This window comes from Ascaphus truei, chromosome 13, assembly GCF_040206685.1.
Source record: "Ascaphus truei isolate aAscTru1 chromosome 13, aAscTru1.hap1, whole genome shotgun sequence".
Lineage (NCBI taxonomy): Eukaryota > Metazoa > Chordata > Amphibia > Anura > Ascaphidae > Ascaphus > Ascaphus truei.
The window spans coordinates 47,337,294-47,345,751 of NC_134495.1; positions in this window are offsets into that span (position 1 = coordinate 47,337,294).

Sequence of the window (8,458 nt, forward strand, 5' to 3'; positions counted from 1 at the left end):
CTCTCCCAGGCCCCACCTCTCGCAGGCCCCTCCTCTCCCAGGCCCCTCCTCTCCCAGGCCCCTCCTCTCCCAGGCCCCTCCTCTCCCAGGCCCCACCTCTCGCAGGCCCCTCCTCTCGCAGGCCCCTCCTCTCCCAGGCCCCTCCTCTCCCAGGCCCCTCCTCTCCCAGGCCCCTCCTCTCCCAGGCCCCTCCTCTCCCAGGCCCCACCTCTCCCAGGCCCCTCCTCTCCCAGGCTCCCGCACACAATGCTGGAATTTCTTAGCAATGACATATTTATACCAGAAGATGCAGGGGAGGGAGCTGCCCAGGTGGGGGCAGGGGAAGGTGCTGCCCAGGTGGGGGCAGGGGAAGGAGCTGCTCAAGTGGGGGCAGGGGAGGGAGCTGCCCAGGTGGGGGCAGGGGAAGGAGCTGCCCAGGTGGGGGCAGGGGAGGGAGCTGCCCAGGTGGGGGCAGGGGAAGGAGCTGCCCAGGTGGGGGCAGTGTATGCTTACGGGCTCTCCCTCTCTCGCTGTCACCTTTGACACCCATTGCTGGATAGAAGCACCAGGCGCTCGATCTGGAAATAATAATAATGATGATAATTATTAACAAACAAAGGTAAATATAACTTTGAAGACTTACTGTACATCAACATGTTAGAATCAGTAGCAAATACCCAGCTGAATATTCACCTTTTAAGGAATACAAATAGAAACAGGAGCAGAGGAAAATAGCCACATAGTGATATAGGTATGTCCCATAATAAACATGCAATGAGTGGAGCAAATGTATGTCTCATCCTAAGATCTGTATATAGGACTTTCTTAAATACACTGTTTATCTGACATCCGGGGTGTGGTTTGAGGATTTTATAAACTCCTATTTTAAGCCTTGAACTTTTTAGCTGATAAACATGTCAGCTAATACATTATTAGGGGAAGAGTGGAGGCGCAGAGCTGCCACCTGCTGGAGGAAAGGATAAGTTTTCCAGTTACAAGCTGATTCCTGTGAAAAAGAGCTGAGATATCAAAACATATTTTTCATAAAAATATTTTGTAAACCACTTCTAGAAATTAAGAGCATTTTATTTCCAGACATATTTTTTATTCTAGCTCGGAAAATAGCACTGTCCGTTTCAGTAATATAGAAGTTTGCAAAATAACTGTCATGTACAAAATAATATAAATGAGTAATGTTTTCACAATACCTGAACTGATGACTGTAGACACACACACACACACACCACGTGACATTACAGTAATATTTCCATTATATATATATAATCCTGAACTGAATTCTGAGGCTATAGGAGCTATAAAATGTAGAAATGTACTAAATAATGTAATATATATATATTTAGTACATTTCTACATTTTATAGCTCCTATAGCCTAAACATAGTTTAATCAGAAAACACAATGAGTACATATCAAATGTAACAAAAATGGGAGTTTAAAAAAATAAAACAAAATATATATATACTGTACAGTATATCATGTCACAGTTATCAGTAACAATTACAGTAGAAAGTACCTAAAGTAGAATACATTTTTTAGTGTAAAAGTATTGTATTGTGGAGCAGACACACACATATCAGGACGACAGGACGACACAGTGAGGGGTTATATGACAGGTGAGCTGCATGTTTTAATCACTGTGTCCCTCACAGCGCAGTAATACTCCCCGGAGTCTGTCACTTCGGCTTCTCCTTTTCTCAGATGGAAAGAATATTCTCTCTGTTCCTGTTAAGCTGTAAATCCCATGTGCTCCTTTTGTCCAAAATTATACAACATCATCTCTGGGGCTTTATTATTATACTGGACATACCAGAAAAGATAAGGGGAGCCAGCACTGGTATAAGTGCAGTTTAATAGCAGAGCTTCCCCTTGGGGGACAGACTGGGAGGTGAGAGGCTGGTGAGCTGTCTGTCCCTGACTCTCCTCTGTAATAATAAGGATAATAAGCAGTTAGAAGTGCGTTATATACCAGATACATTGTAATGAATAGAATAATAAATAAACAGAATAATAATAACATTTTCAGGCTGTACACACCAATTAGGGCAAATAAACCCGGCAGGATAATAATACACGTGGAGATCATAATTTCTATGCAGCAGCTCCCTGATCTACCTGCAGTGTCTGATCACTTATACCTCTGAGCTTATAATAAGGATCCTTCCTCTGTATAAAAGGAGGTCAGGTGACTGCAGTGACATGTGCATGTAAAGGGGGCGTGGACGTGTGTGTGTGTGTGTGTGTGTGTGTGTGTGTGTGTCAGTGTGTCAGTGTGTCAGTCTGTCAAGGGGTGACCGATATGCCATATTTCACATTCATTCACACATCCATAGTACCTAATGCTTATTGTTTTGCTATATTTAGTTTGGAAATATTTTTAACACTTATATTTAACTCCAATACATGGAAGTGGTGACTCTATAAGACAAGTAGACTATCATTTCTTAATGTTAACATTGGAGCAAAGTGTTACAGATACAATGAGATGTGACAGGTGAGCTGCATGCTGTAATCCCTGTGTCACTCACAGCGCAGTAATACTCCCCGGAGTCTGTCACTTCGGCTTCTCCTTTACTCAGATGGAAAGAAGATTCTCTCTGTTCCTGTTTAGCTGTAAATCCCAGGTGCTCCTTCTGTCCCAAGCTGTTCCCCAACATCTCCAGAGCTTAATTATTATTATTATTATTATTATTATTATTATTATTATTATTATTATACCAGACATGCCAGTAAGGATAAAGGGAGCCAGAGTAACTATATGTGCAATTCAAGAGCAGAGCTTCCCCTTGCAGGACAGACTGAGAGGAGTGAGGCTGGAGAACTGCCTGCCTGTGACTTCCCACTGCAACACAAAGGCAAGAAGAGAACATTATAATACAGCATAAAATGTTTTAATACACAGGTAGGAAAGCTGAATGTTTCCTGGTGTAATATGAATCACTCACCTGCCAGTGAAATTAAAGCCAGCTGCGCTCGGTGGCGCGGGCAGCCACACGCGAGTTCCCCACCAGCAGGGGAATCCTGCGGAGCCGGTCCCGGTCCCCACTGGCTGCACAGTTGACTACACGCTGTGGCGCGTCAGCCGCTAGGGGATACAAGAGAATGGTGTTCCCTAGCGTTGACGCGTCACGTGGTGTGGCTGTGAACCAATGGGGAGGGGAGGCTTCGGGAGGAGGAGAGGCTTCGGGGAGCGGGGAGGAGTGTGGAGTGAAAGCAGCGTGAGTGCGTGTCTGTGTGTATGTCTGTCTGTGTGTGTGTCTGAGTGCCTGCCTCTGTCTGTGTGTGTGTGTGTGTATGAGTGCCTGCGTGTGTGTGTCTGAGTGCGTGCATGCCTGTTTGTGTGTGTGTGTGTATGAGTGCCTGCGTGCGTGCGTGCTTGTCAGTATGTGTGTGTGTGTATGTGTGTGCCTGAGTGCGTGAGTGCCTGCCTCTGTGTGTGTGTGTTGCTTTACTTACCCGAGCCATGGAGGGAGGGGGGGGAGAGTAGCGGGTCCCTCCGCTCAAGCCACGCCCCCCCTCCCGGTCAAACCTCCCACTCCCGCCCACCTCCCGCTCCGGCTCCCGCTCCCTACAGACCGCATATCGCGGTCTGTGTCTGTCAGCGCCCCGCCTGTATGCAGCACGGGAGCGCTAACTCTGGGAGCGGGGCCTTTGCCTTAGATTAACCAGTTATAATATATTTCAAACCTTAGTATGTCAAGAGGTCACGTGACCCTGTCTTCAACTCATCGTCACTGGAGCTTCCCTGTGCTGAGATCACATCACGTGACATGTAGAGGAGTCTTAAGGCTTGAAAATAGTTTGTAAGATACATGAACAGTTTAATGTATTTTAAATAAAATATATCACACAGGAAGAAGTGTCTTGTGGCCAAACAGTAAAGTATTTGCTTTGTTTAGCAGACCAGGCAGAGGGAAGTTCCAGTTCTGGAAAGAGAACGTGTGCATGTTCCTCCAGCTAATGAACTATGTGCAGGATGGATAACATGGGCTTTCCCAGGACTTTCACTTTCACACATTATTTCACTCAATGCTTGACAAAGAGCTGGATTTCTATGGTACTACAGGGAGACGAGACAAACGTTTCCACTTGTTAGCACCGTTGTTTATGATGCCATCATGTGGAGACTATTGGTATTACATACATGTGCACATCCAGTGAAACTTATAAATGGTACAGTGCCTAAATATATATGTATAGATATCTTTTGAATAAAATGGTCTTTTAGTTTAACATTTTGGCCAAAGTGTTGTAAGCCCTTGAGCAACTACACGGCAGACCACATCTCAAGGGTACCTAACACTAATATAAATTCTTAATATAAATTCTTAATATAAATTCTTATGTTCCCAGAATCAAAGGGCTACAAGCAGAAAGTTCCTGTAACTTACTCTCATAACATGAAGCTACCTAAAAGAGGAAAGGATGTTATGTTCCCTGAAGTTAAAGCGTTTTGTCAAAGCTAATTATATGCAAAAACAGCGTCCATTCTACGTCTCATTAGCATAGGAATATCCCGGTATGGTAGCATAACATTGCATTATATTCAACAACATAACATTAAGTGTATCTGCGTCTTACTCTGACATTTCTCATTAACTCAAGTTCGGAAAGAAAGGAGAGGGAAATAATGCTGGAAATCATTCTATATGAGTGAAGTCAAACCTAGCCGCTAGTTAAATGGGTTTATGCATTTGTGGATTTATGATAAAAGCCTTATTTCATGGTGTGGGTGTAAGTAATGCCAAGTTTAGGTAATACCTAACTAATTTAAGATTGAGTCCCCGTGGTCACCTCAATGAACGTTTCTGGATATACAATGTTATAATGCACCATTTGCATATCATTTGCATATCATTTGCATACCGTTTGCATGCCATAATCACTAACGGCCATTGTAGTTAATGCAATGTTCTTTACAAGAGAGAACATGGCTGAACGTTTAGTTATTGTCTATTGAAGATACACCGTTACTCTTAACAAAGTTTAACGGATCTGGTCCATAGTCAATGCAGGTAATTGTCAGTGAAGAGGTTAAATATTCTTCTTCACATTAAACTGTGTAGTGCCTGTTTTATGCAGTCACAGCCACAGGAAGGACACTGGGAATGATACAATTACCTTGGCCTAAATACCAATAAAAAATAATCTTTTCATGTGGCGCGGGGTCCCCCATCCTTACCTCCGTTGTGAGGGGAACTGCTCCGCTCCTCCGGCAGCCTGAATGTAAGTGGCGGTGGCCATTTTGGAAATCACAGAACTACAATTCCCAGAAGCCTCGGGAGATAGTTGCAGTGGCCATCTTGGAATGGCTCTGCATGTAATGAAGCGGGACTACAAGTCCCAGAATCCTCAATGAGGGGGGGGGTAGGACCACTTACCCGGATAATTCCAGTGCTTGTCTCAGTTTCTAGCGGAGTTTCCCGCACGGCGGCCACATCATCAGATAAGCGTAATGGCGCTTATCATTGAAAGCGCCCGCGGCAAGGAAACCCTAAAAAAAAAGCCGCGCACGCCGCGTTTTAAAATTCCCGTGTTGCGGCCGCGTTAGGATAAAGGCGGCCGCCACTGTATATTAAGGGAAGGAAGATCAAGAAGACATTAGAAGACAGAAAATAATGAAAGACATGCTGGAGGGGGAGAGGAAAGAGACATGCTAGGGTGGGGAGAGGAGCAAGATGCTGGGGGGAGAGGAGAGAGACATACTGGGAGGCAGGAGAGGAGAGATACATGCTGGGAGGGGGGAAAGAGGAAAGTGAAAGACATGATGAGGTGGAGAGAAGAGAGAGACAGGTTGAGGGGGAGGAAAGAATAGAAAGACCTGAGGAGAGAAAGAAGAGAAATACGATAGCTTTACATAAAGGGAGTGAGAGAGAAAGATGTGAGGGGGGGGGGAAGGGAAGAAGAGATATGATGGGCAAAGTAGAATGAATTTGATTATGTCGGAACATTTATATTTGCCCCATTCTTCAAGTTTGTCCTGGGCCCCAAAAATTCTGTTGGTGGCCCTACACACCTATTAGGAAAGCACAGCAGAGAATTAATATTAAGATAAAAGCCATGATTCTATGACCCTTCCTTCTTCAAACTGGTCTAGGACCTTTGGTCATGCCACAGCCGGTGGTCTGCTACCACTACCACCTACCGCTGAGCAGGTTGCTGCTGTACAATTTGCCACTCCGAAAATGTACTTCGGCCACCCATGGCTCCTAGGTCCGTGGCCGCCACTCCGAGTCCCGTGACCACCGCTCCGACATGCCATCTTTAAATGTCCCATAGAACACGTCAAAATGCCATCAGAGCAGCGGCATAGCCGCACCCAACGTTAGAGAGGCAGCCACAGGATTGGAAGTGGCAGGGAGGTCATTTTTGGAGTGGCGGATTGTACAGGGGCAACCGGCTTTGTGGTTAGTTGTAGTGGCATTTGGCTACAACTTGAATGTCTCTCTGTATCTCAAGCTTGGGGCGTTTATGTAATGATGCTGCTGATGACTATCTCTGAATCTCCCTCATCCCACTTCCTGAGGAACATGTGTGACCACTGACTACATCAATAAGAAGAGCACCCTCTCTGTGTTACTCACTACCAAATTAAGTGGGGGGAAGTGTCTTACATTGTTAAATAGTTACATAGTAGATGAGGTTGAAAAAAGACGTATGTCCATCAAGTTCAACCTATGCTAAATTTAAACGACAGATACTTTATCCAATATCCGTACTTACAGTATATTGATCCAGATGAAGGCAAACAAAAAACCCTAGTGACATATCACCGATAGGAAATACATTGGTAATCAGATTACTCCCTGGATCAACATCCTTCCCATGTTTACTTATTTGGTATATCCCTGTATACCTTTCCTTTCTAAAAAGATGTCCAACCTTTTTTTGAACACATCCATTGTATCTGCCATCACAGTCTCCATGGGTAATGAATTCCACATTTTAACTGCCCTTACTGTAAAGAACCCTTTCTTTTGTTGCTGGAGAAATCTCCTTTCCTCCAACCTTAAGTGATGACCCCAAGTCTTTTGTACTGCCCTTGGGATGAATAAATATTTTGAAAGCTCCTTGTATTGTCGCCGTATATGTTTGTATATAGTTTTCATCTCCCCTCTTAGACACCTCTTTTCTAATGTAAATAAATCTAATTTAGCTTGTCTCTCCTCATAAGTTAGATCGTCCAACCCCTTTTTTTAAATTTGGCGGGTTGTCATTTGAGAGGGGGTTTGGCCCGGTATTAAAGGGGTTACACCCCATTTGGTCACCCCCGGCTCTCACTTGGGAAGCAAGGGGTTAACTGGACTGTGGTCCAGTAAGGTGTTTTACCCTGCTTCAGAAACCAACTATATATTCCCCTGTAAATGTGTATTGTTCCCATTCCAGTGTTTGCACCAACACATACACTGGGATTGGTGCGGGAGGGAAAGGGTTAATGTTAATTCAGTGTTTATAGCCCTTTGTTCCATTTTCCCACCTTTTCAGGCTCCATTTTGCAGCCTCTCACAGGTCACCATTGCAGCTCCATGCATTCCAATGGCGGATCTGGCAGTTTGGGCCCGTTTCCATAGAAGACCAGCGGGTGGTGCCCGAGAGGAGGAGCGGCGGTTTCCAATTGTAAGTCAATGGAGCCATCCATTTCAATGGGGATTCCTCGACGCCGACCTCCAGGAACGGGTTGGCAGCCATCCAAACCGCAGACCGCAGAAGCGGATACAATGTCTTTAAAAAGAGCTTTTAACACTACTAGTTCAAGGTCAACTACAATTGGCGTGGGAACATTAGGTTCTAGGGCACCCAAAAATAAAATTATTTTTGCCCCTAGCTCCTAGGAACCCCCACACATGACCACCACCGGGTCCGAGAATGAGAGACAACCCTAAAGGGTCGAGCTCAGCAGGAGGGTCTCGCCATTGACTCTAATGGCGGAGCGGAGGTCCCATTGAATCCAATGGCGGCGCTCGCCCATGCATTGCCTATGGCGGCACCGGCCATTGATTCCAATGGGGAAAAACCGCGTGGCGTTAAAACGGCTAAGGCCGAAAGGGCTCGTATTTGGGTCGCATGTAGTCACTGTTCCGGCATGACTGCCCTCTCCGAACAACCAGATGGAGTATGAGCAACAGTAAAGAATTGTGGTTTTCCTATAGGCTTCAATGGCGGAGTTGCTCCATTGAAAGTCTATAGCGGCGAAGCCCATAGACTTCAATGGCGGAGTTGCTCCATTGAAAGCCTATAGTGGCGGAGCCCGTTGATTCAATGGGAAAGAGTGAAAAGCAGAGATTCATTTTAGAACGGAGAATCCTGCATTAAAGTAATAAGAATTGTAACTTGTTTTTTGGTATCTCCGGTTCTGGGGGTCGCAGAGAGCTGAAACTTGGCCACCATGGAGAGTCACCTCCGGCATGAGGGACTGGCCCGTTTCAGCCCACTGGGCACAGCAGAACGGATTATTTTAATAT